Here is a 27577-nt window from a genome sequence, read left to right on the forward strand (position 1 = left end):
TGAGGAAAGTCAAGTAGAGTATGTAATTCTACATCCAGGCTACATTAGAGACTGACATACTATTGCTCAGGGAGTCTAGCATAGCAGTTTTCCTCCAACACCAGCAACTGGGCTCTATATTTAGCTAAGTAAGTTTCTCAATCCCAGGAAATCCATTCAAACATGACAGTAATGAGTGAGCAGTTTTTTATATATCTATCTACTCTGTATGTTATGATCTAATAATATTCAGGACTTGCAACCTTCAAAGCATGTTGTAGTTACTTGATAAAAATATCCTTCACCATCCACCTACATCTACAAATATCATTATGACATTATATTGGTGAGGATCTGACACACAGACATTAGTGGCTCATCAAGAGAGCCAGGTTTGGACCCACTCATTCTGGAACCCCAGTCCAGTGACTACTGCATATGGATAGCCTCACTCCCTCTGCCCAGAAATGAGTCAGTTAACTAATCTGGTGAAAGAAACATCATTTTACTAATTCCATTTTTTCCTAATTCTATAAAGTCCATCACACTAGAGCCATCAAACAGAAATGAGTGAAGTTATGTTTATGTATACTTCAGATATATGTGCTTTTTCTTGGCTTCATAAATTTATTTCCACTTATTCCAGATTTCTCAAGAAATCTGACCTTATGTAAATATTTTTAAAGAGGTAATTTAATTCAAAAGATTAAATAAAACTAGTTGTAAAATATCATCTTAATTAACTTTAAGAAAACATCCTTAAAGGGCAGTTCAGAGAAAAATCAGTTGCAAGGAGGACTGCCAATATTTGCCAAGTAATGAAATTATCTGTGTTCTGAATTTTCTAAATTATACTTCAGAGAAATTAGCGAATATCTCATCTGTAAAATTACCAATAAATCAACCTAAAGATTATTGCTCAGATTTTACCTATAAAACATACTAATGCTTCTGTTACTGGAGTTTTATTTTTCTGATCCTAAATGTACAGGATGACACAGCTTCTTAAATTCTGCTGGTGTTTCATTTCCTTTGTAGCTATCAAAATTATTGTCAAATTATCATATGACCTAATATAAAATTTTAAATAAAGTTGGCATTTCATTTATAATGTGCTGGAGAGTCTGCTTATTAACTACAAATCCAAAACATCATGAAATCTAATATAAAATGCCGTGGTCTTATTTATTAGCCATACAGCAAAGATCTACTACCTTCTTTTAGCTGTATAATTTTTCATCCAAATTAAAGACACATTCAGCTTAGTCATCATAAAGGTTAAAAGACAGAAGCTCCTCTTGCCAAGAGTGAGCATTAAAGCGAATTTTAAAATATCGATTTAAAAACAGGGACCTATGTTGAGATGGATCTGGCTAGAAGTCAAATACAGGAGGACTTCTGTTTCTGGACAGAGCTGCAACTTCTCTCTCCATTTATTTAGCATCAAGTCTTACGTTAATTCCGAATTTAAAAGAGCAAACCAAAACAGTGGCAAGGAAGTCTGTTGTACATAAAATAACCTTGCATCTCTCATTTTGAAATCAGTGCACAAATTAAAGATAAGAATGAAGAGCTACAGCAGCTTTTTATCAATTAACTCAAGGGCAAACACTTGAAGAGTAACCAGAAAAATAAGGTGTATCAAATCTGAGTGATAAATTGGAACTCTGGGTTTGTTGTTGTTCTTTTTTTTTTTTTTTAAGGCACTTCTGTCACTGATTAGTTTGCAAAGTGAAGTGGGTTTTCTGCATTCATGGGTTCAGTGCAACTGTTAAATGTTATCATTCAAGGAGCAGAGTTTCTGTCCTAAAAATCCAAGACTGCTTCAGCTTTCCTTTGGCTGTATCTGCAGAAAGTCACTCTGTCACTCTGGCCAAGGAAATGAACATCTACATCTCATTTTGTTTTTCTGTAAAATGTTGGTCTCCCAGGCTAGAAAAGTGTATTCAATAATAATCATAAAAGACTTTACAAGCCCGATGTACTAGTTGCATGTTAATAATAATGATTACAAATGAGGCTCCTTCAAAAGAAGCTTAGAGAAAAAAGGAAACTACTTTGGGGTTCACTTGGGAATGATTGGGACTCAGAAAGAAACTGGCTCCAATCTTGAGCAGCCACGGATTCAGGAGAGAAAGTTCTTCTTTACCTCATTTCAGAAAGATACATGGGAAAAACAGAATATAAAGGGAATTATTTATGCCCTAATTAATGATGCCTTCTGATGCCAGTGCGTGTGTGTGTGTGTGTGTGTGTGTGTGTGTGTGTGTGTGTGTGTGTGTGTATGACTAAATTTTAGGTAAGGTTATATTTTAAAACTTTATTCTGAAAATTGCCTCTATTCTCTAAGTGACTTTCCTCTTTTTGACCACATCAGGATATGAGAAATTAGTTCAGATAATTGCATAAGAGGAATATCAATATTAATTAAGTCCAGTGAGAGAGCTCTACAAAATAGGTTGGGACGGGAGTAGCATGGACTTTGGAGTCGGACAGACCTGGGTAAGAAAACGGCTCTGCCATTTTGGACAAATCACTTTACCTCCTGGGTCTCAGTTTTCTTGCCTGTGAAACAATGAATAATACACCACCCTCACTGGGCTGCTGTAAGGATTAAATGAGATTACATTTGAAAAGTACCTTATTCAGAGTCTGGCTGTCCATTAGTCACTTAAAAATGTTGACTGTTCTCTTTTAACTGCATACTGTACCTACAGGAGCCTAAATGATCCCATTTGAGAGAATCCTGTCCAGCAGTTGATTGACATTTTCACAGAATTGAAGCAGATTAAGACTTCTCTTACTACAAGCACTATTGATAACTCTTAAGGGACAATTGTCCTTTTCATGATAGATTCTAAGGTTCTATTAGTACTTCATGAATCTTACATGGGATACCCATTTTTTAAGTTTTCTAAAGCAGGATCTTTTATATGTGTGTGTCTGTGTGTAAATAGACATACATATAATACATACATATATGTTTAATATTCTTTTGTGGTAGAGAGCCACTGACAGCCTGTGGAATACTTCCTCATTTTCAGAATTTCAGAGATGAGAAATCTGAGCTCTCAGCAGTCTAACAACGTTTCTTCACAGATGAGAAAACTGAGGCCCAGAGAGCTTGGGTAACTTGTCCAAAGTCACATAGTGCTAGAATTGTGAAAATTCTACCAGTCCAATGTTCTTTTTGTGCCTTAATTAAAACTTTAAAGCAATGTAACATATTGCTGCTTTTTGAAAAAAAGAAAAAGTTTCTGATCAGACACTTTACATGTCTCCTTGGCAGAACTCATATGTTACCGTTGTGTTCACACAGGGGTTAGCAGAATTCTTTGGAATAGTGAGTGCACACTACAAATATTTCAAATGAATTAGTGGATTTTTCTTAAGGCTTTAGTGTGTGTGACTTTTTCTTTTGGGGAGTATAGTTCAACAAAATTGGATTTTGCTGTATATAATGGTTACAAATTACATTAAGTTTATGATGACATAAGCAAATGAATAATGGAACAGTTATCTGGAATTTTTTAAATTATCTGGCATCTTATAAAGGAAGACTGGCTGCCAGCATGGATGATACATACTAAAAGCCCCTTATTCTAAAGAGTGAACATTATGTTTTTGTACTTAGTGAAAACAGTTGCCTGAAAATTTCATACTTCTTTGCCTATCTACATTGAGTCTTGGACTATGTCTCTGTGAGGTCACACATCTTGATGAAAACTGGAAAATAAGGTAACCATCAAGATGTTGATGTAACACAGAATAAATGAAGAAATAAGCATACAACTGTAATCAGAAAAGTTATACCTATGGACTTGTATCACAATATTATATTTACATAGTAAATGTACACAGTAAAGCCATTGCAACTGTTGCAATACTGCACCGCCTCTAAAATTCATGCTCTTGAAGATAATGTGGCAACACGAGGAAAAATGTTTGTGTTTTAATATTTCACTAGGAAATCAGTATTCACTGTTACATAATTTTATAGAAGAGAATTCTGCACAGAAAAGGGACAAAAAGAAAATATACCAAAATAATAACAGCTGTGTTAGGGTGGTGGCAATATGAATGCTTCTTTCTTATCCCTAGTTATATTACTCCTGTAACAGAAAAAGAAATTTACAAGTACAAAGAAAATGAGTTCTATAAAAGAAAGTATAGTAATCATCTGTTATTTGTGGCAGTCCCATATCTTTTGAAAAACCACCCCACATTTTGATAGTTTCCCACATTGTGAATTCTGTCTTCCCAGAGTAAATTCTAAAATTAAATATTTCCTAATCTCCCTAGCCTCTGAGTCTAGGGTGAGTTTCTAGAACTTAATTTCTAGCTCTCGGTTGCATTTATCAGAAATTACCTGAAGAACAGACAGGATCCAGATATCCATTCTGCCAGCACAGGAGGCTTCGATTGTCATTGTGCTGGGGACAAAAGTGGGAATAGTAGCTTCCGCATTGCAACAAAGTTCTGGGATTGATGGTAACTCTGGTTAGAACCTGTTCCTCTAGCCTTTCCAGTGGTTACCTGGACTTTCTAATTTCCCTTAATTAATCCCTTCTCATTTGAATGACCTAGAGTTGATTCTTTTGTCTACACCTGAGAATGCTAGCAGGTGGAAAGGCTAACAAAACTGGAATTCACCTAAGAAAAGATGAATGAGGGATGACACAAATAATGAGAAGATCACTCTGAACTTCCAAAGAACGTTGTGATCAAACAAAAGATCTTTAACATTTGAAAAGACTGTGTAGAAGAGAGCTCCCCATTGATCCAAACAGGACATGTGATGTGAGCAAGAAATAAACCTCTGTTATGTTAGGCCACTGAGATTTGGGAGTTAATTTGTTACCACGGCATAGCCTAGCCTAGCCTGATAAATAACCTAATGGTATCTAAAATGGGATGTGTTTAATAATCTAAATAAATAAATATAAATATAAAAGCTTTGTACAATTAGAGAACATTTTATCTAATAAAGCTACATCAAATAAAGAATGGATTCAGGATGTGTTGTCATTTTGCCTCAAGTAAAGATATCTGGGTTTACCTGAAAGCAACAATGATAAAAATGTAACACATTATGAGAAACCCTAAATAGTTAATGATTTTAAAAACAACAAATAGGTTATGCTTTTCAATTCTCACACTATAAAAAGTATAATTTGTGATACATATTTCCTTAAAATAATCCTCCAAAAAAGCCATATGCAATAATAAAAAGGCAAACCATATTTACTTATTGTGAAATTCTTGATTGTCTGCAGAAAGGAGTATGAGAAAATTGCTAACAGGATTTGTTGAAATTGCTTCCAGCACAACTAAAGGAGACGTGAATGCTACTTTCACTTGAACAGATTCATCAATGTCTGCTTGCTTTTGCAGCCCTTTTCCTTTTCAAATGTCTATTTGGACTGTACAACACTAGTTTTTTCTATGCAGTAGTAAATGACCTTTATTTCATAAAACATATGATATTCTTTCACCTGAATAGCCACTGACAAGGTTTTTTATTTGTCCATTATAATCTACACCAGCCTGTCTGCACTAAGTGATCTGAGCCACTGAGCCAACACACTGGCAGAATCATCATCACAATTCTGTGGTGTGAACATTCCTAGTGTTCAGACACCCTAATAAATGATACTCTACTGTGTCTTAAAAAATGGTAAAGGGTTTTTGTTTTGTGTATAGCACAGAAGATCAAATAAGAGAAGATGGGATTAAAGTAGGAGAGGTTTCTATTGGACATAAAGAAGTTCCAGACTGCCAGAATGAAAAAAAAAAAAAAAACTGGAATGGATTATTGAGGGGGAATGCCTGGTCTTTTGTCAGGCACATCATTAAGAAAGACTAACTTTTCTTAAAGGCGGAAGACTAGGTCAGATACTCTTTCACAGTGCTTTCTAGTTCTGTGGTTTTATGATCATAAAACTAATAGCATAGCAGAATTCTCTTGGCTTCTCTTGTTTTCATTGATATCATTCATTGTCTCTCATATTTTCCATTGACTGGTATTACTGGGGGATGATCTACGCCCCTTCTCTGGCCAAGTGAACACACACATGTACACCACAGAAGGGCAGTCAAATAATTCTTATCTCAAGCATTCCCACAGACAGATTCCAAACTGTATGACTCTGGTAGAGGAAAGAAGTTCACCATTGCCTTCCTTATCAAACTGATGCATCTCTGAGCATGGTCCATGAGCATAAGCTTCACTGACCAGCCTTTGAGGTCGTTCCTCCATGGATGTTCCCTTAGCGATGGGAAGTGTTCTCAGAGATGCCTTGTCTGTCATCAGACCTCCTACTTCTCCCCTACTCCTATTATGCTTTCACTTTGTTTCTCACTCTCTGTGGTCCCCACCTTCCCTCTACAGCAGGGGCCCTTCGCCAACCCTAGCAAGCCTTTGTCCTTGTCCTAGGACAAGGCCAAAGTCAGTCCCTGCCATAAGCATGAGTCACAACCTTTCTTTGTTCTAGTTGTTCCTGCCACCAGATGGGAGAAGAGGGAAGGTTTATATCCTGATGGTAGAGATGTGGTTAGAAGGACATGGGCTGGTGAGATTTGTTTTCTATCTCTTTTTTCCCCCTCTCTGCTTTGGCCATCTCGTTTAAAAATTCAGACATCTTGCATCGGATTGTGAATCTTCTTCCAATGGCTCTCAACACATTCGTATATGGGAGTCATATTCCCCTTACTACTATAACTTAGGACCTTATTAGTCAAAAGAGCACTCCTTTTCTTCCAACTTCATATAACATTGCACGACCCTCTCTTATTAACTAGTCTCGGGACTAGCCATAGCCCTCTTTCTTTCTCTTTCTTTCTTTCTTTCTTTCTTTCTTTCTTTCTTTCTTTCGAGAGAGAATGAGCGTGCATGCGCAACAGCAGAGTGGTCAGGGGAAGGGGCAGATGGAGAGGGATAGAGAATCTTAAGTAGGCTCCACACTCAGCCCACAGCCTGATGCAGGGCTCAGTCTCATGACCCTGAGATCATGACCTGAGCTAAAATCAAGAGTGGGATGTTTAACCAACTGAACCACCCAGGCGCCCCACCATTTGCCCTCTTGTAAGGGTTGAAGGCAAGGTAACCTTACCACATGTGTAAGGTATTATGTAAGTTGCAGAAGTCAACAAACTGTGGCTTATGACCTGTAAGCCACATCCAGCCCATGGCCTGTTTTATAAATAAAGTTTTATTGGACACAGCCATGCCCATTAATTTACCTATTGTTTAAGACTGCTTTTGTTCTACAGCAGCGAAGTTGATTAGTTACAGCAGTGACCACATGGTCTGCAAAGCCTAAAATATTTACTATCTGGTTTCTTCTAGAAAAGTTTGCCAACCCCCAATATAGTGTATCACATCTAAAAGGAAGACTGTCTCAACCTAAAAGATTACTCTTGAGGCTGATTTAAGGGGTTTGGATAGTTTCTTCTTTTCTTGTTTGAATAGGAGATTTACACTTTTGAGAAGTTTATCTTTCATTTTCCTTTCCCTATATCCTGCATGCCTTCATTGTAGTTAGAAGAGTTATCATATTTAAAATGACAGAATCTATCAAATCAACATTTGTCACTACCAGATGTTTAACTTGGATGGGCAAGTTCATAAACTTAAAACCTTGGAATGTCTCAAACTCCCCTCATCCCTCTATCCATATCCAGCTGGTCACCAAGTTCCATTGAGTCTACCTCCTAAATGTCTCCTACATTAATCCCCCTTTCTATTCCAATACCCTATTTGAAGACCTTGTCTCTTACCTGAACTATATCAATGGCCTCCTACTCATTCTCCCAGCCACCAAGCCATCCCACCCTAAGTCATTCTCACTGTATGGATAGTGCCAACCCAGCCTCCCCCAAATCCCTCACCTTGGGTACAGCCTCCCTCTCACACACTAGTCATTCTCAGCTCATGCATACCTCTAATCTCAGAATTAGGGCTTCTGTATCATGAAATAGCCCCACTATTTACCTACTCACACAAGCCGGAAACCTAGGAATCATCTTTGATCTGTCATTTTCCTTCATACTCCATACCTAATTAATAAGCAAGCCCTGTCAGTTCTACCTCCTAAAATTTACAGTAATTCTAACAGAGATAAAGAGTTAAAATGATGCTTAGGTCCCGAGCCCAAGTTAAGAACCAACTGAGGGCGCCTGGGTGGCTCAGTTGGTTGGGCAACTGCCTTCGGCTCGGGTCATGATCCTGGAGTCCCGGGATCGAGTCCCGCATCGGGCTCCCTGCTCGGCGGGGAGTCTGCTTCTCCCTCTGACCCTCTTCCCTCTCGTGCTCTCTATCTCTCATTCTCTCTCTCTCAAATAAATAAATAAAATCTTAAGAAAAAAAAAAGAAAAGAAAAAGCATTCTCTCTAAATAAATATTTTAAAAAAAAAAAGAACCAACTGAAAGGCAAATACAGAAGTCACACAAATGGCAATCAAATGACGACCTTTATCAGTAAGAGAGCTAATATTGATGGCTCATGCTACCTGCAGGTGAATGCATCCTAAAATTGTGAACCCACAGCTAGACAGGCTTCCTACGCAAATCATAGGCTCTGTGGGTCACCGCGGAGCCCCTGCTCAGGGCAGAGTGCGGCTACTGGAATACACGCAGCATGGAAGAACAGCGTGGAACACGTGTGCAGGGGGCAGGCCGACCTCCAAGCTGAGGAGGAGGGAGTCAGGGGAGAGCCTGCAGCACTGCTTGTGCCGGCAGTAAGTCTGACAAGTTCTGCGAGGAGTGAGTGATGAGGAGGAAAGACCAGGAAGGTTAACAAGAAGTCACAGGAAAGAAGATTACCCTCTTCCAACATTCTCCACATTTTTCTTCTCTTGCTCCATTAAGCTTAACCATTAGCTAGCGGTGTGGCTGCCCCTGGAGACAAAGTTAACAATCTACCTGGGCAGTCCTGGTCCCCCACTTTCAAAAGACTATTCCCCAAGCACCAGCTGTAGTTCTGGGATGCTGGTGGGCAGTGTTTTATTTTTAAGTCTGGGAGGCTCTGAAATGGGTCAGAATAACACCTTAATTAAATTAATTCTAAAACCTGCATCCAAAGCTAAAAATTCTATATTCTGTTTCCCTTCCCAAAATATGTCCAGCTACATTGTCCAATGTAATTCATCAAAGGTTTGGCAATGTGGTAAAATAAATACATTTAAATCATAAAAATGTCATCAACATATGAATTCCCAAATGTAATCTTTTTTTTTTTAAACAGTTTTATTTATTTATTTGTCAGCGAGAGAGCACAAGCAGGGGTGTGGCAGACAGAGGGAGAAGCAGACTCCCCACTGAGTGAGGAGCCCAATGTGGGACTCGATCCCAGGACCCTGGGATCATGATCTGAGCTGAAGGCAGACGCTTAACCGACTGAGCCACCCAGGCATCCCCCAAATGTAATCTTAACTGCCTTTTCTTATGGATTTTCCTGGGAGGAAATTGAAGTTAAAAACTAAATTCCATGCAAATTAGTCCAAAGATTTCAGAGGTCAAAAGAATTGAAGTGCAAAATCATATTCTCTTACACTTGCGAGTTAAATATCCAAAGAAATTAAAGTCCAGACTTCATCTTTTCCAATTTCTTTTTCTGCCTACTCTCAGCTAGAGAGGTCTTTGCTGCCAAGTAGAGCTGGGGTGCCTTTCGCAGCTCCGACCTACGCTGTCTTCTGTGGAATGGATATAGATCCTTTAGGGTGCATAGTGACTGCGTGTCTGGGATGTCCTGTGTTTAGAGGCTCCAAGACTTAACAGAACACCAAAGACCATCACAACACTGGCCCCCAATCCGCCAAATCTAGAAAAACAACTCAATCTTGTTATCTTAAGTAAAATTATGTTTCCAGAGCCCAGAGTTAGTGTCAACAAAGACCCTAACAGAGATTCAGTAGTATTGGACAAAAGGAAGTGAGATCAAGAAAATATCTTGGTTTAACCTCTTCATGATTCCAGTGAGTCTAGGCTGGTTATCTGAGGTCCACAGTCTCTGAATTTATACTGGATCAGGGTCAGTCTCCTATCTGGTAGTTAATTTTGACACTATGTATCTTCATATGGGAGGGATGCTGGGGCTCTGGCCATAGTCTTCTTTCTAAGATAGTAACATTTGGGACATTACAATCTTTTTTTTTGGACATTACAATCTTACCAAGTTAGAAACGTGCAAATAAAATCACTGTTTTATTTGACATGCTCCTGCCTTTCTACACAGTCATAATCTCTAATTTTGCATTCTCCCTTTAGCTCATGTTTCTGGCATCCTGATGGTGAAGTAATTGTGGGCCTCATCAACAACCAATGAGCAGGCCTTTTTGATCCTAGACTATAGAAGGTGCTCCTATAGCTTCTTGCTATTAAATTGCTTAGGACTATAAAATCTGTCTAGGAAAGAGATTTTTGCCTAGTTTTCATATGTGATTCAGCTAAAGAATCACTCTTAGCAGATTCCTAAACTATATTACTGTTGATGCTTCAGAGCTTATGTTTCTCGTGGTCTATGTGAATCAGTTCTTCTCCAATGGGTTCCTTGATTCACTGTTTTGTCAACTTTTGTATATTCCAGGCCTTGAAGAGCATTTGTGTCTAGGACACCTTTAACTGATGTACTAGTATATGCCTATACTGCTTCATTCCCCTCTGCCATTACCCTGCTACTTCCACAGAGACTCAGTTGTATTTCTAAAAGGTTAACCTACTTCTTTTTTTTTTTTAAAGATTTTTATTTATTTTTTTGAGAGCGAGACAATGAGAGACAGAGAGCACGAGAGGGGGAGGGTCAGAGGGAGAAGCAGACTTCCTGCTGAGCAGGGAGCCCGATGCGGGACTTGATCCCAGGACTCCAGGACCATGACCTGAGCCGAAGGCAGTCGCCCAACCGACTGAGCCATGCAGGCGCCCCTAACCTACTTCTTAAGTTGATTCCTTTCCTTTTCTAACACACACAGGGCTAGAATCGAGGGCCTTCCTTCGTTTTCTCTTTGCCTTCATCTTCTCTTTGCCTGAGGGCCCAAAAAATAGTTTTTCTAGTATATTTCTCTAGCATTTGATGTGTATAGGCCTACCTTAGTGAAGAATATGAAATCAATAATTTTTAAGGCTACCAAAAGCTACACTGTTTAAACAAATCTTGACCACCTTCTCCTACCCATGTTGGATAGTCCCACCTGGAGGATATTTTGCCATCAAACCAACATCCAATCTGGGCCTGGACTCCATCATTATTTCTGTCTGGCTTTCTATTTTTATTTCTCGTCTCTGATGTACCTTCCCTTAGAATGCCAATTCCATAAATTTCTCTATAATGTGTCCTCAAGGTACAGGCAAGATCTACTTGCCACCTGCACTAACTGTCTGTCTCTGAATCAAACCCATATAATAATGATTCCAGTATAATGTGCTTTTCTTCCTGGTCTTCCCCTCTCAACTCTATTCAAATTCTTTGTGACCACTTGGTAGAACTACCCCAGTCTTCAAAAGGTTGTTCTTCAATGCTTTTACTGTGGATTCTTCATCTGCTCTTTTCAGAGGAGCCTCTGAGTTCATTCATGAATTTGGTTCCTTGTGAGTAGGGAATCAGAGATCTTACCTCTTTCGTTTTTTAATGGGCCCAGTCACTACTCCTGAACTAATAATAATTAAAAACATCTTTACTTTTTCTAATACCCTTTTTCTGAACAAATAGAGCCCAGTACAACTCCTATTCCTTTTGTATATATCCATCCTTACTGCCAAGAGCTCATGTTGATCTTCCTATATGTCTAGTCTGTCCACTAGGTGCTCATTTGAGCTTAGTGCCCTTACAAAAGAGGCCCCAGAGAGCTCCCTTCCACCAGGTGAGATCAGAGTGAGAAGATGGCAATTTATGAACCAAGACACCAGATTTGCCAGTGCCTTGATATTGGACTTCTCAGCTTCCAGAACTGTAAATTTCTGTTTTTATAAGCCACCCAGTCAATGGCATTTTGTTATAGCAGCCTGAACAGACTAAGAGAGTTTCCTTTAAAAAGTTCACCCTCCTGGGGCGCCTGGGTGGCATACGTCAGTTAAGGATCCAACTCTTGGTTTTGGCTCAGGTCATGATCTCAGGGTCCTGGGATCAAGCCTCAAGTCGGGCTCCACACTCAGTGTGGAGTCTGCTTAAGGATTCTCTCCCTTGCCCTCTACCCCTCCCTCTGCTCTCTCTCTAAAATAAATAATCTTAAAAAAAAAAAAGTTCACCTTCCCTCCAGTTAATCATGTTTTCATCCTTTATTTTGATTTCATTCTTCCACTTCCTTTGCCCTTATATTCAAAATAAAATATAACTTTCATATCACCCCAGTTTCTCCTTGATTGCCTGAGGAAACTTCATTGCTAGGGATGGAGGGCCTAGGCACAGGCCTTTGAGTTGTTTTTCTACCTCAACCCCTAAAATAGCACATTCTCCTTACCTTAAGAGTTTCCATTCCTGTATATGGGTTTATTAGTAAGGTTTAGCATCTTTTTATGGGTGAGATTTGCAATTTGGATCTCCAAAATCTACCACCATGGTCAGGACTTGTGTAGTAAATCCAGAGCCACTTGAGGCTACATGATGGAGCTGATTTTTGAGACTACGGACAAGCCACATGAATATTAGTTGTGTTATAGTTTTCTCTCTTGGGCTCAAAACACTATAAAGTATAACAAAATTTCAGACAGCTGATCTAGCACCTCCTACCTAGAACTGACAATGATGATTTAAAGCCAGAACTTTTTTCACCATCCAAGCTTTTGTCATCTCTTGCCTAGATCACTACAATGGTTCCCAATCACCATTTTTGCTTCCTAATAGTCCATTTCCATATAGCCAGAATGATCTTTTAAAAAACTTATATAAGGTCAAAAAATACTATCAAGAAAGTGAAAAGATAACCCATAGAATGGGAGAATGTTTTTGCAAATCATATGTCTGATAAGGGCCAAGTATCCTGAATATAAAAAGAGCTCCTACAATTCAACAATAAAAAGACTAATAACCCAATATAAAAATGGGCAAAGGACTTAGACATTTCTTCAGAGAAGTATACAAACAGCCAATAAGCACATGAAATAACTCTCAACATCATTAGTCATTAGGGAAGTGGCAAATCAAAACCACAATAAGATACCTACCTCTTCACACCCCCTACGATGGCTATAATCACAAAAACATAAAATAACAAGTGTTGGCAAGGATGTGGGGAAACTGGAATCCTCATACATTGCTGGTTAGAATATAAAATTGCTCTTTCCCAGAGCAGGCATTTTGGAAAAGAATTTGGTAGTTCCTCAAAAAATTACACACAGAATTACCAAATGACCTAGCAATTCTACTTCTAGGTATATACCCAAGAGAAATGAAAGCATATACTCATATAAAAACTTCTACACAAATGTTCATAGCAACATTATTCATAAAAGCTAAGTGAAACAGTATTACTATTTGCCAAGGGCTGAGGAAAGGGAAAGGGGGCCAACTGCTAACAGGTACAAGGTTTCTTTTTGGTGTAAAAGAAATGTTCTAGAACTAGTGGTAATGGTTGCACTCATTATGACATGCTAAAACCAATAAATTGTACAGTTAAAATGATAGAGTTTATGTTATGTGAATTATATCTTAATTTAAAAAAAAAAAACACAGTAGTTAGGGAAAAAAACCTTGATCTTCTACTGGCTAAACTCTTCAATGACTTCCTGTGGCACTCAGATAAAATCGAACCTCCTTACCTAGTCCTGCAAGGCCCTACATGATGTGACCCCTACCTGCCTTTCTTATCTCATCCTCCATCACTTCCCTCACAACCCATCCTCCGTTTACATTATAGTCCAGGTTCACTGGCCTCCCACTTCCAGCTCCAGTCTTTTCACTTAATCTCCCTCTTCTGAGTAGAGTATTCTTTGTCCAGGGCTTCTCATGGCCACCTCTCCCTTTTCATGGAGGTCTCAGGCTAATGTCACCTCCTCAGCAAGTCTTCCCTCACCATCACCATCACTGTCTATCATATTACCTTGTATTATTTTCTTCACAGCACTTATCACTCTCTGAAGTTATTTGTTTATACATAAATTCTCTGAGAGCAAAGATTTTGCCTGCCTAGTTCACTGCTATCACCCAAGTTCTAAGAATGATGCCTGACACAGAGTAGATGCTCAAAAAATATATTTTGAGTGAATGAATGGGACCTAATTTGTGTACATTGGAAATTTAGACATTTTGAGGCTATTTGGGGGCTATCAAATGAGAACCTCAGAGACCCCAGTGAGGCCATGTGTATAGTGTCTAGGAAGGGGAATAAGAAACAGGAAGAGTGGAGAAATGTACCTCATCATCATTTCCAAATTACCCAAGGACAAAATTTTATAGAAACCATGATAAAACTGTCCAAAGTTTATGAAATCAGCTATAGAAATGTTGCAGTGTAATTCATGATTCTGTTTATTCCCTGAGAGGAGAGTTGGGGCACACATGCTTGATCTGGGTGCGCTGTAGGAGATCAAAGGGAGGATGGCTATGAAGCAGCACCATGAGTGTCCCTGTGATTGCAGCTCAGCCCAGCCTCTGGCTCCGGCTTTGATCTTAGAAAGGGACAGTAATAAAGAACAGAGCCCCTGAGCACAAAGCACATCCGGGAAGAGGGTAGGCCAGGAGAGAAGGGTGGTCTGGCAGCCATTAAGAATGGAATTAAGGAGCAACCACAAATATGCCTGTGTTGGGAGTGAGGGGGGGGTGTCAGGGTAGTGGGAAGCACAGGGCTGACATCAGAAGGGCAAATGGGGATGATAGGAGCCAGGAAAATACCCACTGAAGAAGACACCCTAAAGCTTCTGTGAAGGATCTGAGGCCGGGGCTCTCCCTATTTTGCTAGTAAAGACTGAGCCACATGCTGCTGTTTCATCAGTATGACCTAGAGAAATGTGGCTACACATAGAACAGGGGACAGTGCTCCTATTCCCACATTCAAATGAGGAACATATTCCATTTTTATCCTGAGATCATCTATGAATCATCTATGACATAAATTAAATGGAAGCAACATTGGAGGAAAAACCCATCTGTCACTGTATATTTCTGTGAGTCTAATCATTAGGCAAAAGGAAATGCTTACCTCTAAACTAGGCCAGGTGGAAAAAGAATGTAAAGATAACTTAGACTTAGATTTTGAAATGAGGAGAAAGGTTATTGAGGCTGGAAAGAAAAGGCCTGGAGGGATGAGAAGGTGAGGTGGTGCAAGGAAATTAAAGGCTAGTTTGGAAATAATGACCAACAATGTAAAATGGGAAGAATAGAGTTTTAAGCTTGGGAAGGCTTTATTTAAAATCAGTTTGAGCAATTACTATAAAGTATTGAAAATAAGTAAAAGTGATTTTTAGAAAGTTTAAATATAAAAAAGTCAGCAGAACATGATGTGGCTTAGCTTGCCCAGACACACTGAAGTAATCTCTGAGGATGTCTTAGATTATGAATTAAATGCATTTTAGGCTGTAAGAAGGAACCTGGTGCTGGCTTGTACAGATTTGAATTTCTAGAACCGCCTGCTAGGTGGCCTTCACTGTCAAGCCATCTTGCACACTCCGTTGCCTAACTAATCTGCCTGAAACAAGCCTTTAATCACTATAAAACCTTCATGTCTTACAAAATCCACTCTGAGCTCTGCCTGGCCCTCTAGCCCCACCGTGGCTGTTCAGTCTTCCTTCTTAGTTCTCTCCAGTGCAGAACCCTCTCTCAGACCTGTCTCTCCACTTGTTTTGCTTCTGGACCTTTGCCCAAGATGCTGTCTTGGTCTGAAATGTATGCTGTCTCTTGTCTGCCTAGCCAAATGACATCCTTCTGTCAAGGTCGAGCTTACATTTCAATTCCATCATGGGTCTTTCTCGATTGTCCCTTTCTTTGAACTCCTAAAACACAATTCATCAATTATATACTGCCATATATTAGTCATTATTCTCTTACATGTTAGCACCAGGAATTGGAGGAAAGAGAAGAGAGAAATTAATAACAGAGAAGTGTGAAATCCCTGTTTTAGATTCCAATTTGGAGGTGGGTGTTTGGCGAGGACGGAGGAAGTACAGCGGAGTGGTCCCAGAAGCCTTTGGTACAGGAAAGGAAGCAGGGACAGTTGCAAGGAGCATCCTCCTTTCCACATCACTTGGCAATAACACCTTAAGTTCTAAGTTCAGCATCATGAGGAATAAGAAATTTAACATGTGAACATCTTAGATAATGGAAGTTTATCATGCACATTATTGGACTGCATTCCAGACCTACTGAATCAGCATCTCCGAGAGTGGGGCCCAGCAATCTGTGTTTTAATAGCATTCTAGGTGATTCTGATGCACAATAATGTTTAGAGAACCAGTGCTTTAGAACATAAAAACTTAAACGTTACTCACTATATAACACTAGTTCTATAATACATGATATACTTCCTTGCCTTCTGGAACAGAACAGGCTAAACACAAAGTGCTCCTTTCTTGTGGGGCCAGAGTCACTATGATGAACATCACTTCTTGCCCAGTGCCATTGTAAGGGGCAGCACACCAGACAGAACACTCAGGCACCGTGCTGCCAAGGCCACGGGGTACCAGGTCACCTCATTGGAGCAACTGACTGCAAGTGTTGTCTGGGTCCACCATCTGGGTCATTATCTACAGCTTGGGGCTTTATGAAAACAATATAGATCAGTTGAAACTGACTGAATCAGTATAAAAGAAAATGCACGCAGTTCACAAATTATGCCCACACCAAAGAGTACAATGAATACCCCGCCAAAGAGTTCTGTGTGCCCCTTTCCAATATCTCTTCGCTAAAGAAGTGGTAGAAATTCTTTGGCCACTCCTGGGAAATGTTTCTGTTCTCAACTGTATTTCACTTATTATCTAGGCTTTACTGATCTTCCTCCAGGTAACACTCTTCTTGCTACAGACCCGTTTGCCCAGGAAAAACTCCTTCATTTATAAGTCATGAAAAATACTCAAAATCTACATCTGCAGTTACTCAAAGTTGAGATTTTACTAAGATAGCTCCCTGGATGCTGGCTGCGTGGGGTGTAGCAGTCCTTGACTGCATTGTGCTGACCTGCTACCAGCTTCTTACTGCTAGGGAACAGCAGCTTTTCCACACTCACAGCTTCGTGTCTATCTCTGACCAGAATCTCTGCTCTGCCTCCGTGGAGGCTTTCAGTGAGATTTACATCCCGTTGAGTTCCTTTTGGGAAAAAATAACTTCCAGTTGAGTCCAAACTGAAGAAGATTTCCTTGGATCTGAAGATAGCTGCATATGAAAATTTGACAGATACTGCCCAAATGCCTCTCGGAGGGGTTTACCAATGTTCCCCAGAAATGTTGTGTGCCTGTTTGCCCATAGCCTCACCAGCAGAGACAGAAATGTCTTTTTCCTGGGGATATCTTGGTGTCCTATGACATCTTCGCGTAGTAGTCGCCATTAGAAGAACTTCAGCCATCTCTGTCCAGATGCCGACTCTCCTTCTCATAGGCAGTTTTCTCCTTCTATTTAATTCAAAGAATTGAACTGACAACTTACTTTGAAACTAGTTCTCACAAGTATAAAATCACAGAGCTTACAACTTTGCTATGATATTTCTAATGACCCCTGTTCTTTTTCTTTTTCAAGATGAGTCAAGAGTTTTAAAATCAGAAGGAAAAGAAAATTTTTTACATGATTTAGCATCTATTTGTATAGTAGACTTTGGAGTTTTGTTGTTATTTATCTCCACATTCTAGGACATCTCTTTATTTCCATTCATAGAAAAGTATTGCCATTGGGGCGCCTGGGTGGCTCAGTTGGTTAAGCAACTGCCTTCGGCTCAGGTCATGATCCTGAGTCCCTGGATCGAGTCCCGCATCGGGCTCCCTGCTCGGCAGGGAGTCTGCTTCTCCCCCTGACCACCCCCATCTCATGTGCTTTCTCTCTCTCTCATTCTCTCTCTCTCTCAAATAAATAAATAAATAAATAATCTTTAAAAAAAAAAGAAAGAAAAGTATTGCCATTTATTGGGAGTCAAAAGGTTCCCTTACCCAGTACTGTCCTATTATTCATTTCTAGGACAGCTGAAGTTCAAAAGTTAATCACTAATGCAGGATGTTAATAATAGAAGAAACTGGTTTGGGAGGGGGGAGAGTATATGGGACCTTTCTGTACTTCCTGTTTGATTTTTCTGTAAACCTGAAACTGCTCTAAAAAATAGAGTCCATTAATTTCTTCAAAGTAAAAAACAGAATAGGCTATGTAACAAAGTGCTGTTTTTGTAACTGAGAAATGCATTGGTGGAAAACAACAAAACACATTTTACAAAAGCAGATAAAAAGAGAAGACACTCGTTTAATACATTAGAATGATGGTCTTTGTGGGCAGTGATAATGGAAGTGGAGTATGGCAAGAAAATGAAATAAACAAAATGAGACAGGGATATTGCATGGACCAACAATGATAACATGCCATGAACTGCGTATGATCAAATCTGTCCTATGAACTTGAAATCTAAAAAAAAAAAAAAAGTAGCGGTTCTTAACTTGGGCAGGGAGGTAGAATTTAGAGAAATTTTAAAAGAACACACATGCTTCAGCCCCGTTTCAGACCCAGCTGCATCAGAAACTCCAGACTTGGAGCATGTGCATTTTGCAAAAGTTCCTATATTATTAGCCAGGACATGTTTAGTTACAAAACCCCAATTCAAATAAGTATAAGCAATAAAAGGAACTGTGTTGGCTCATGTGGCTTGGAAGTCTGAGGAGTAGTCTGGCTTCAGGCACAGATGAATCCAGGAGCTCAAGCCATCCAATCAGCCTCTCTCACTGCCACCTGTCTCTATCTCCATCTCCCCTGTTCTGACAGGTTCTCTTTCCATGTGGTAGGGAAGCTTTTTACCGACGTTTCTGGTCATTCTGAGAGAGGGTATGTAGTAAAATGGAATGCTGCAACTGACAGCACCTCAAGGGCCATGGGAAGTGGGGTAGGAGTTCCCCAACAGAAGGGACAGGCTAAGCACACCAAACGAGGTGATTATCATATCTTCCCAGGAATTTAATTCAGAATAAGTCCAACATTCCCTTGTAGGGTGACATGGATCGTCATGACAAAAGAAAGGAAAAAAATCACTAGAAACATTTCCCAGCTTCCCCAACCTGGTCTCTTGCTCACGTGGGCTCAGCCGCCACGTTCAGTCTAGTTTTGAACATGCTGTCATATTCAGTCACACCTTCCCCTGTCCCAGGGATACAAACCCATTCATCCAAACTCACTATGTATCTGACTTACAACTCTCCTGGGTAGGCTTAGAATAAAAAAGAAAGATAATTAGGGCACCTAGGTGTTCAAGAACATAGGTGATGAGTCTAAGATGGACAAAGACTGGATAAGTTAACTTATCCCAGGTCACAGCATGCAAAAGTGACAGAATTTGAACTCAGGTTTTATGCCTCCAAATCTTATGCTCTGTCCAAGGTACAACACTGCACAGGTAGTGTTAACAATAAAAATGGGGTGCCTGGCTGGCTCAGTTGAAGAGCATGCGACTCCTGATCTTGGTGTCATGAGTTTGAGCCCCATGTTGGCTGCAGAGATTACTAAATAAATAAATAAATAAATAAATAAATAAATAACTTTAAATAGTACTGATTATTATTATTATTACAATAAAAAGTGCTGTTATTTACTGAGTTATTCCTATGGCCCAGGCAGTGTTTTGTAAACATGAGCTCACCAACTCTCATAACAGGCTATGAAGAATGTATCCTCTCTATTTTACAAATGGAACTATAAAGCTCAGAGAAGAACTGAAGCTCAGAGAAATAATTATCCTAATCACATAGCTACTAAGTGATGGAACCAGGACTTAAAACAAAGTACATCCAAAAAAAAGGTTTAGGGGCACCTGGGTGGCTCAGTGGGTTAAGCCTCTGACTCTTGGTTTCAGCTCAGGTCCTGATATTATGGGTCATGAGATCGAGCCCCTCATTGGGCTCTGTCTGCTTGGAGATTCTTTGCCTCTGCCCCTGCCCCCACTCGTGTGCAGGCAAGCATGCACTCTCTCTCTCTCTCTCTAAAATAGATAAATCTAAAAAAAAAAAAAAGATTTATTTCAGAAGAACAAAAAGTTAATAAATTAACAAATAGGAGCGCCTGGGTGGCTCAGTTAGTTAAGTGCCTGCCTTCAGCTCAGGTCATGATCCCAGAGTCCCAGAATCCAGCCCCACATTGGGCTCCCTGCTCAGTGTGGAGTCTGCTTCTCCCTCTGCCCCTCACCCTGCTAATGCTCTCTCTCTCGCTCTCTCTTAAATAAATAGTAAAATCTTTTTAAAAAATAAATTAACAAATAAATAACATCAAGGCTAGATTCAGGGCAAAAAATAAAGTATCTAATTTTTGAAGAACATAACTAATTAAAGTAGTCTTATTCGTTTTAAAACATAGACCTTAACATACAATCACTCAAACACAACAGAAGCCTATTTCTCTCTAACAAGATGGTTCAGAGAGGTATTCCAGCCTGGAAGGGTTCAGCTCCATGAAGTCATTCAGGAACTTGGCAAGACAGAGTTTCTGCCATCTTCAATCTTGGCTTCCAAGGTCACTCTGCCTGTCACCATCCTGGCCCATGAGAAGGAGGAAAGGAGCACAATGCCTCGCCTCTTGAAAGCACAGTCCAAGAGGACACACATAACATCTGCTGCATTCCATTAGCAAGAGCTTAGTCACATGAAACACTACAGCAAAGGAGGCTAGACAACGTGGCATGTGGCTAGACAGGCATGACCTAGTTACAGCTGCTGTGGAAGAAAGAAAGAACAAATTTTGGTGGAAAACTAGCTGTCAATGCCACAACAATTTAGTAGACTTAACCATTAACACAGGCAGAGACCAATTTGTCATAGAACTTAGGAAACTTAAACTTCTAGGCCTCTCATTTGTATGGCTTCTTCCAAAGCTCTGTTAGGGGCCTGTATGAGTTAGCAATTTCTGTATAACAAATTACTCCAAAACTTATCAGCTTAAAACAATAACCTTATTATCCCACAATTCCTGAGAGTCTGGAATCTAGAAGCAGCTTCTCTGAGTGACTCTGGCTCAGAATATTAAGCTGTCAGAAAAGGATGCAGTTGGCTTGGGTGCAGCAAAGCCTTGACCAGGGCTGGAGCATCCACTCCTGAAATGATAATCACAAAGGTGTGGGCTGGAGGCCTCAGTTTGTCACTACATAGTCTTCTCCACAGTGTTGTGTGACGGTTCTCATGACATGGTAGCTGAGTTCCCCCAGAATCAATGATCTGAGAGAGAGGGGTACAAGTCATAATGTTCTTTATAACCTAGCTTCCAAAGAGACATCACTTCTACTAAATTCTATTGGTTTCACAGACCAGCCCCAATATAGTATGAGAGGAGTTACACTGGGGCGTGAATACCAGGAGACAGGGATAACGGGTGGGCGGTGGGAATCTTCATATATGAGGCTGGCTATCAACAGGCTCCAGTAAATGTGTTCACATGTTTTTTGTTGCATTGGCAAAAGTAAGATTTTTTTTTTTATGTTCTTTTTCTTAATGAGTCCTCCTCAATTGTATTAGCTTATGGCACCCAAAACATGAATCCTTTCCTTATATGACCTTGCCTGAACCTTTACAATAATTTTAGAACATGGTGGATCTATTCCACAAACCAAAACCATTATAACTAATTCTGAAGGGAGGAAATACTTTTTCAAGGTGTGTTTGTTTTCATGACTGTTAATATTATATAGTTTGCACACTGCTGATTTGTTATCAATGCTAGATAAGAAGTTAGGAGATCTGAATGTCAATCCACATTCTACCTCTAACAAACTGGGTGATCTTCCTTTCATACAACGCAGCCTGCTCTCTAAATTGCTTTTGTCAATACGAGTGATTGCATTAACTGATCTATACAGGCACTTCCAGATATGTCTCTTTCTGCTACAAATTTCTCATCCATAATACGGGGATAACAATATCTACTTCACAGAGGTGTAGTGATGATTAAATGAGGCAGCCTATGTAAAGTATCCCAAAAATCCTAGCAAGCAGTGCATGCTCAGTAAATATTAGCCATTCTTACTATTTTATGCCTGAAAATTAACCAACCTCAGGAAGCCTATTTTGAATAGTTTTGTAGTATCACAGTAATTTGTAATTTCAATTTTCATCTCAGATGACTGTGTAAATTTTTATAAGTGAGTAAAAGATAATATGAAGTAATATCAAGGTTGTGGAACAACTACAACTCTCATACATTTACTGATGGGAGTATAAACTGAAGTAATGACTTCAGGAAAATATTTAATAATATATCCACGTAAGCTAAACTTACACATATCTTACGACCCAGCAAATCATCTCCTGGCTAAACTGAACATATATTAGTGCTATGTCCACCAAAAGATACATATGAGAATATTCATTATAGCTTTATTGGTAATAGTCAAACTAAAAACAAACCAAATGTCTTTCAACAGCAGAATGGAAAAAGTAAAGCATATTCATACAGTAGAATGAATATAGCAGTGAAAAGAACAAATCTCACCAACATGATGTTGAGTAAAAGCCAAAGATGTAAAATGCATACTTCATGATCGCAGTACTTAGAGTTCAAAATAAGGCAAACAAAACTGTGGTAATGGAGGTCAGAAGAATGATTATCTTTGAAAAAATATTGATTGGAAAAGAGGGTAGAGGGAGCTTTCTGGGGTACTGGAAATTTCTACATATTGAGCTGAGTAGGGGTTTCACAGGTGTGTACATGTGTCAAAAATCAGTCAAGCTTTAGATTTAAGACTTGCATATCTTATTGTAAGTTGCATCTCAATAAAACATTTTTAAAGTTGGTAATGGTATAACGAAATACATTGCTGATATCATTGATATAGGAAAAGAAGCTCGACCATGATTTAGATTTACGTAGTTCTGTTTCATCTTAACTAAATTTTTGACAGTTATGGTCTTAGGTAGTAATTAATGAATAATTAATTATTACTCTCCTATCATATACTACCTTATTAACTGTGTCAATTGTTCACTCATTTCACAAATATTTAAGTGCCAGATGCTCTGCTAGGTGATGGGATCATTAACAATGAACAAAATAGACATAGCTTTTACCTCCACAGAGCTAGGTGTATTGGGCAAGACAGAGAGTAAATCAGAAGTTAAAATTGCGGAGAGAGAGTGGCGTGTAGAGGGATGCGCACAGGAACATTTCCCCAAAGTCACTGGCTGGGAAAACGAGGGACTGATTTTCGTGACTTTTTGCAACCAGCAGGGCTCAAAGACAGGAGTTTTAGAGGTGGGCGGGCTTGACTGGGATAGAGACCTGAGGGTTCTGCCCTACTCCTGGAGAAGGCAGGCAAGCAACACCGGGGCAGATGGTGTGATCTGAGGATCACCTAAGGTGCATGGGAAGAGAGCATTCACTCTTTTTGGAGTGCATCTGTGAGAGGTAGCATTTGCAGAGACACCTCTCTGGGGACAAAAGAGCCAGTGGGCCCCATTACCTCCCCTGCCCCTCAGCATAGGCACAGAGACATCTGCTGAGGGCAGCTAACCCGGACACTGGCTGTTTAGCCTGTTTGTTCCAAATCCTATGCCCCTGCACTCTCGCACCCTTCTTGGCCAAACCTGTATCCATCCTAGCACAGACCCTCCCCTAGAAGACCAGCACAGGGCCCGCCGCAGCATAGCCCTCACATTTGAAGATTTAAAAGTCAGAAGGCTTGGCTGGGATAGAGCCCAAAGTGCACTGTGCTGCTCCAGGCAGGTAAAGACAGTGTGAAAACAGAGGTCTGAAACACCCGGGACTTAGGAGGGGGATATTATTCACTCTTCTGGGAGGGCTTCCCTGAGAGCAGCAAGCACGGAGACCCCTCTCTGGGTACAAAGGAACTGGCTGGCACCATTTCCCTCCCCCAGCCCTCAGCATAAACCAGCTTCAGTAAACAGCACAGTGCTCCCTAACCTGCTTACACCAAGTCCCACCCCTCTGCACTCTGCTGGTACTGCTTTTCTTAGGCAAGTGTGCCTAGGGCCCAATGCAGTGGGCCCCTTCCACAGAAGACCAGCAGAGACCCCCACATGCACCACGTCTACCCACCAGAGAGTTCTGCAAGGCATCAGTTCTAGTGCAAGTAGCATCAGGTCTCATTTAACAAGCAGACCAGAGCACACCTAGTTAAATCTCACCACATTCTGACCAAGGACCAAACACTGCCCACTGCAGGCAAGGGGAGCCTCTGCAGACAACTGACCTGAGGGATAGAATAATGAAAACACAGCATCAGAGTGCAGGCAGCACACACCAGAGACACTCCCTGAAGCACCAGGTCCAGGACACTGTATGACCTCTTCTTCATAAAGCCATTACTCTCAAAAGCAGGAAACATAACAGGCTTTTCTAACACAGAGAGAAAGACAGAGGCCTAGACAAAATGCCAAGATGGAGGAATTCATCCCAAAAGAAAGAACAAGAAAAAGGTCACAGCCAGAGATCTAATCAAAACAGATATAAGTAATATGCCTGATGGAGAATTTAAAGCAACAATAATAAGGATACTTGCTTGGCTTGAAATAAGTAGGGAAGACATCAGGGAGAGCCTTACTGCAGAGATAAAAGAGTTAAAAAAACAGAAATGAAAAATGCAAAACCTGTGATTCAAAACCGATGTATGTAATGACCACAAGGATGGAAGAAGCAGAGGAATGAATAAGTGATATAAAAGATGGAATAATGGAAAATAATGAAGTTGAACAAAAGAGAGAAAGAAGAATTATACATCACAAGAATACACTTAGGGAACTCAGTGACTCCATCAAATGTGACAACATTCATATCATAGGAATCCTGGAAGAAGAAGAGAGAGAAGAAGGGAAACAGACATCCAAATCCAGGAGGCACAGAGAACTCCCATCAAAATCAACAAAAGCAGGCCAACACCAAGACATATTGTAGTTTAACTTGCAAAATATAGTAATAGGAAAAAATCCTAAAAGCAGCAAGACAAAAGAAGTCCCTAACTTACAAGGGAAGACCCACAAGGCTAGCTGTCTCTCCACAGAAATGTGGTAAGCCAGAAGACAGTGGCATGATATATTCAATATGCTGAATGGGAAAAATCTGCAGCTAAGAATACTGTATCCAGCAAGGCTATCATTCAGAATAGAAGGAGAGATAACGAGTTTCCCATACAAACAAAACCTAAAGGAGTTCATGACTACTAAACCAGCCCTGCAAGAAATATTAAAGGGGGGGGCGCCTGGGTGGCTCAGTTGGTTAAGCGACTGCCTTCGGCTCAGGTCATGATCCTGGAGTCCCGGGATCGAGCCCCGCATCGGGCTCCCTGCTCGGCAGGAAGCCTGCTTCTCCCTCTCCCACTCCCCCTGCTTGTGTTCCCTCTCTCTCTGTCTCTCTCTCTCTCTCTCTCTCTCTCTCTCTGTCAATTAAATAAATAAAATCTTTAAAAAAAAAAAAAGAAATATTAAAGGGGACTCTGAGTGGGAAAGACCAAAAGTGACAGACTAGAAAGGAACAGAGAAAATCTCTAGAAACAATGACAAAACATGTAACAAAATGGCACTAACTACACATCTTTCAATAATTACTCTGAATGTAAATGGAATAAACGCTCCAATCAAAAGACACAGGGTCTCAGAAAGGATAAAAAAACAAAAACAAAACAAAAGCGTCTATATGCTGCCTACAAAAGACTCATTTTAGACCCAAAGACAGATTGAAAGTGAGGGGATGGAAAGACATCTATCATGCTAATGGATGTGAAAAGAGTAACTATACAAGTAACTATACTTGTATCAGACAAAATAGACTTTAAAAAGAAGACTGTAACAAGACACAAAGACACTATATAATAATAAAGGGGACAATCCAAGAAGACGATCTAACAATTATAAATATTTATGCACCCAACACAGGAGTACCCAAATACATCAAACAGTTAATAACATAAAAGAACTAACTGAGGGGCACCTGGGTGGCTCAGTCATTAAGCATCTGCCTTCGGCTCAGGTCATGATCCCAGGGTCCTGGGATCAAGCCCCACATCGGGCTCCCTGGTCCACAGGAAGCCTGCTTCTCCCTCTCCCACTCCCGCTGCTTGTGTTCCCTCTCTCGCCGTGTCTCTCTCTCTCTGTCAAATAAATAAATAAATAAATAAATAAATAAATAAATAAATCCTAATTGATATTATTGCAATAATAGTAGGGGACTTTAACACCCTACTTACAGCAATGGACGGATCATCTAAGCAGAAAATCAACAGGGAAATAAAAACTCTGAATGACACACTGGACCAGATGGACTTAACAGATATATTCAGAGCATTTCATCCTAAAGCAGCAGAGTACACATTCTTTTCAAGTGCACATGGGACATTCTCCAGAATAGATCACATACTAGGTCACAAATCAGGCCTCAGCAAATACAAAAAGATCATACCAAGCATATTTTCTGACCATAACACTATGAAACTTGAAGTCAACCAATAGAAAAAATTGGGAAGACCACAAATACATGGAAGTTAAACAACATGCTACTAAAGAATGAATGGGTCAGCCACCACCGTGAATAGTGTAGGGGAGGCCAGCACCAACATGAAGTGCAAGTTCAACTAGTGCTTCCATCACTGGTTAGCCAAGAAATTCCTCAAGGGGGACAGCTCCAAAGACCTGTGCACTGACCTCTTCAAGTGCTATCAGCAGTGTATTCAGAAAGCAATAAAGGAGAAGGAGATTCCCTTTGAAGGACTGGAATTCATAGGCCATGGCAAAGAAAAGTCCGAAAGCTCTTCTTGACCTTGACAGTCACCTTGAAAATAGACTCCTCCAGTCAGGAAATCGAGGACACTGGATTTCGTTAATTAAGGCTGTGAAAATAGCCATCAATTTGATGGGAGTTTAGGAGGGAGAAGTTTTCTTTCCTCCTTGATTTCCTCTTATTTATAAAAGATCACTCTGCTTTGAGATGATTTCTCACTTGCTCTGGCATTTTGCAGGAACTCCATGTGCTAAAACTAAGTGATTTCTTGGGATTATGGTTGCAATACTTGGTCTGGGATCAACTTTAAATATGCTTTGTATGTAAATACTGATAAACTTGTCAGGATGATCAGAGTTGCCTGACCTCTTGAGTTTTGCTGCGAAGGACATTAGGTATATTGTACTAGGGTTATTATTCATGGAAGCAATTGGTTAGAATCATTCTTTTCTCTCAGGGAGCTAATGCTCTGAAAAGGGATCCCAGCACAATGGTTTTAATCAATGCTTAGGAGCAGTTTTATTTTTATATAATAACTTTTAAGATTGCTGGTGGACTGTGTTAGCCAAGAGGAAGACAGCTTTAAGAGCTCCCTGCCTTAAGAAGAGGTGTCAGATTTCTGATTAAGATGTGAAAGCTTGAAGAATGTTGCAGTACACACCATTTCAGAGCTCATAGTGTAATTTAGGAATTAAAATCCTTGGAGTAACAATGGAGGAAGATCCTAAATTGCAAAGATTTGCTGTTGCCAGCTTTCAGCCTGAGTCAATTAATTAAGCCAACCT

The 27577-nt window shown here is 40.0% G+C and overlaps 1 long non-coding RNA gene and 1 pseudogene across 1 annotated transcript in view; one reads left to right on the top strand and one right to left on the bottom strand.

The window, feature by feature from the left end:
• Positions 1–17325: 17325 nt before the first annotated feature.
• The window catches only part of LOC141373690 (uncharacterized), a 42132-nt gene continuing 31880 nt past the window's right edge, over positions 17326–27577 (bottom strand). Inside the window, exon 3 of the long non-coding RNA XR_012379939.1 lies at positions 17326–17506. This is a non-coding gene — a long non-coding RNA (uncharacterized lncRNA). The remainder of the gene's footprint in view (positions 17507–27577) is intronic.
• Positions 26579–26885, top strand: LOC112819944 (TP53-regulated inhibitor of apoptosis 1 pseudogene; annotated as a pseudogene).

This window comes from Callorhinus ursinus, unplaced genomic scaffold (genome assembly GCF_003265705.2).
Source record: "Callorhinus ursinus isolate GAN/ISIS: 27379988/994484 unplaced genomic scaffold, GSC_fseal_2.0 scaffold1, whole genome shotgun sequence".
NCBI classification, from domain to species: domain Eukaryota; kingdom Metazoa; phylum Chordata; class Mammalia; order Carnivora; family Otariidae; genus Callorhinus; species Callorhinus ursinus.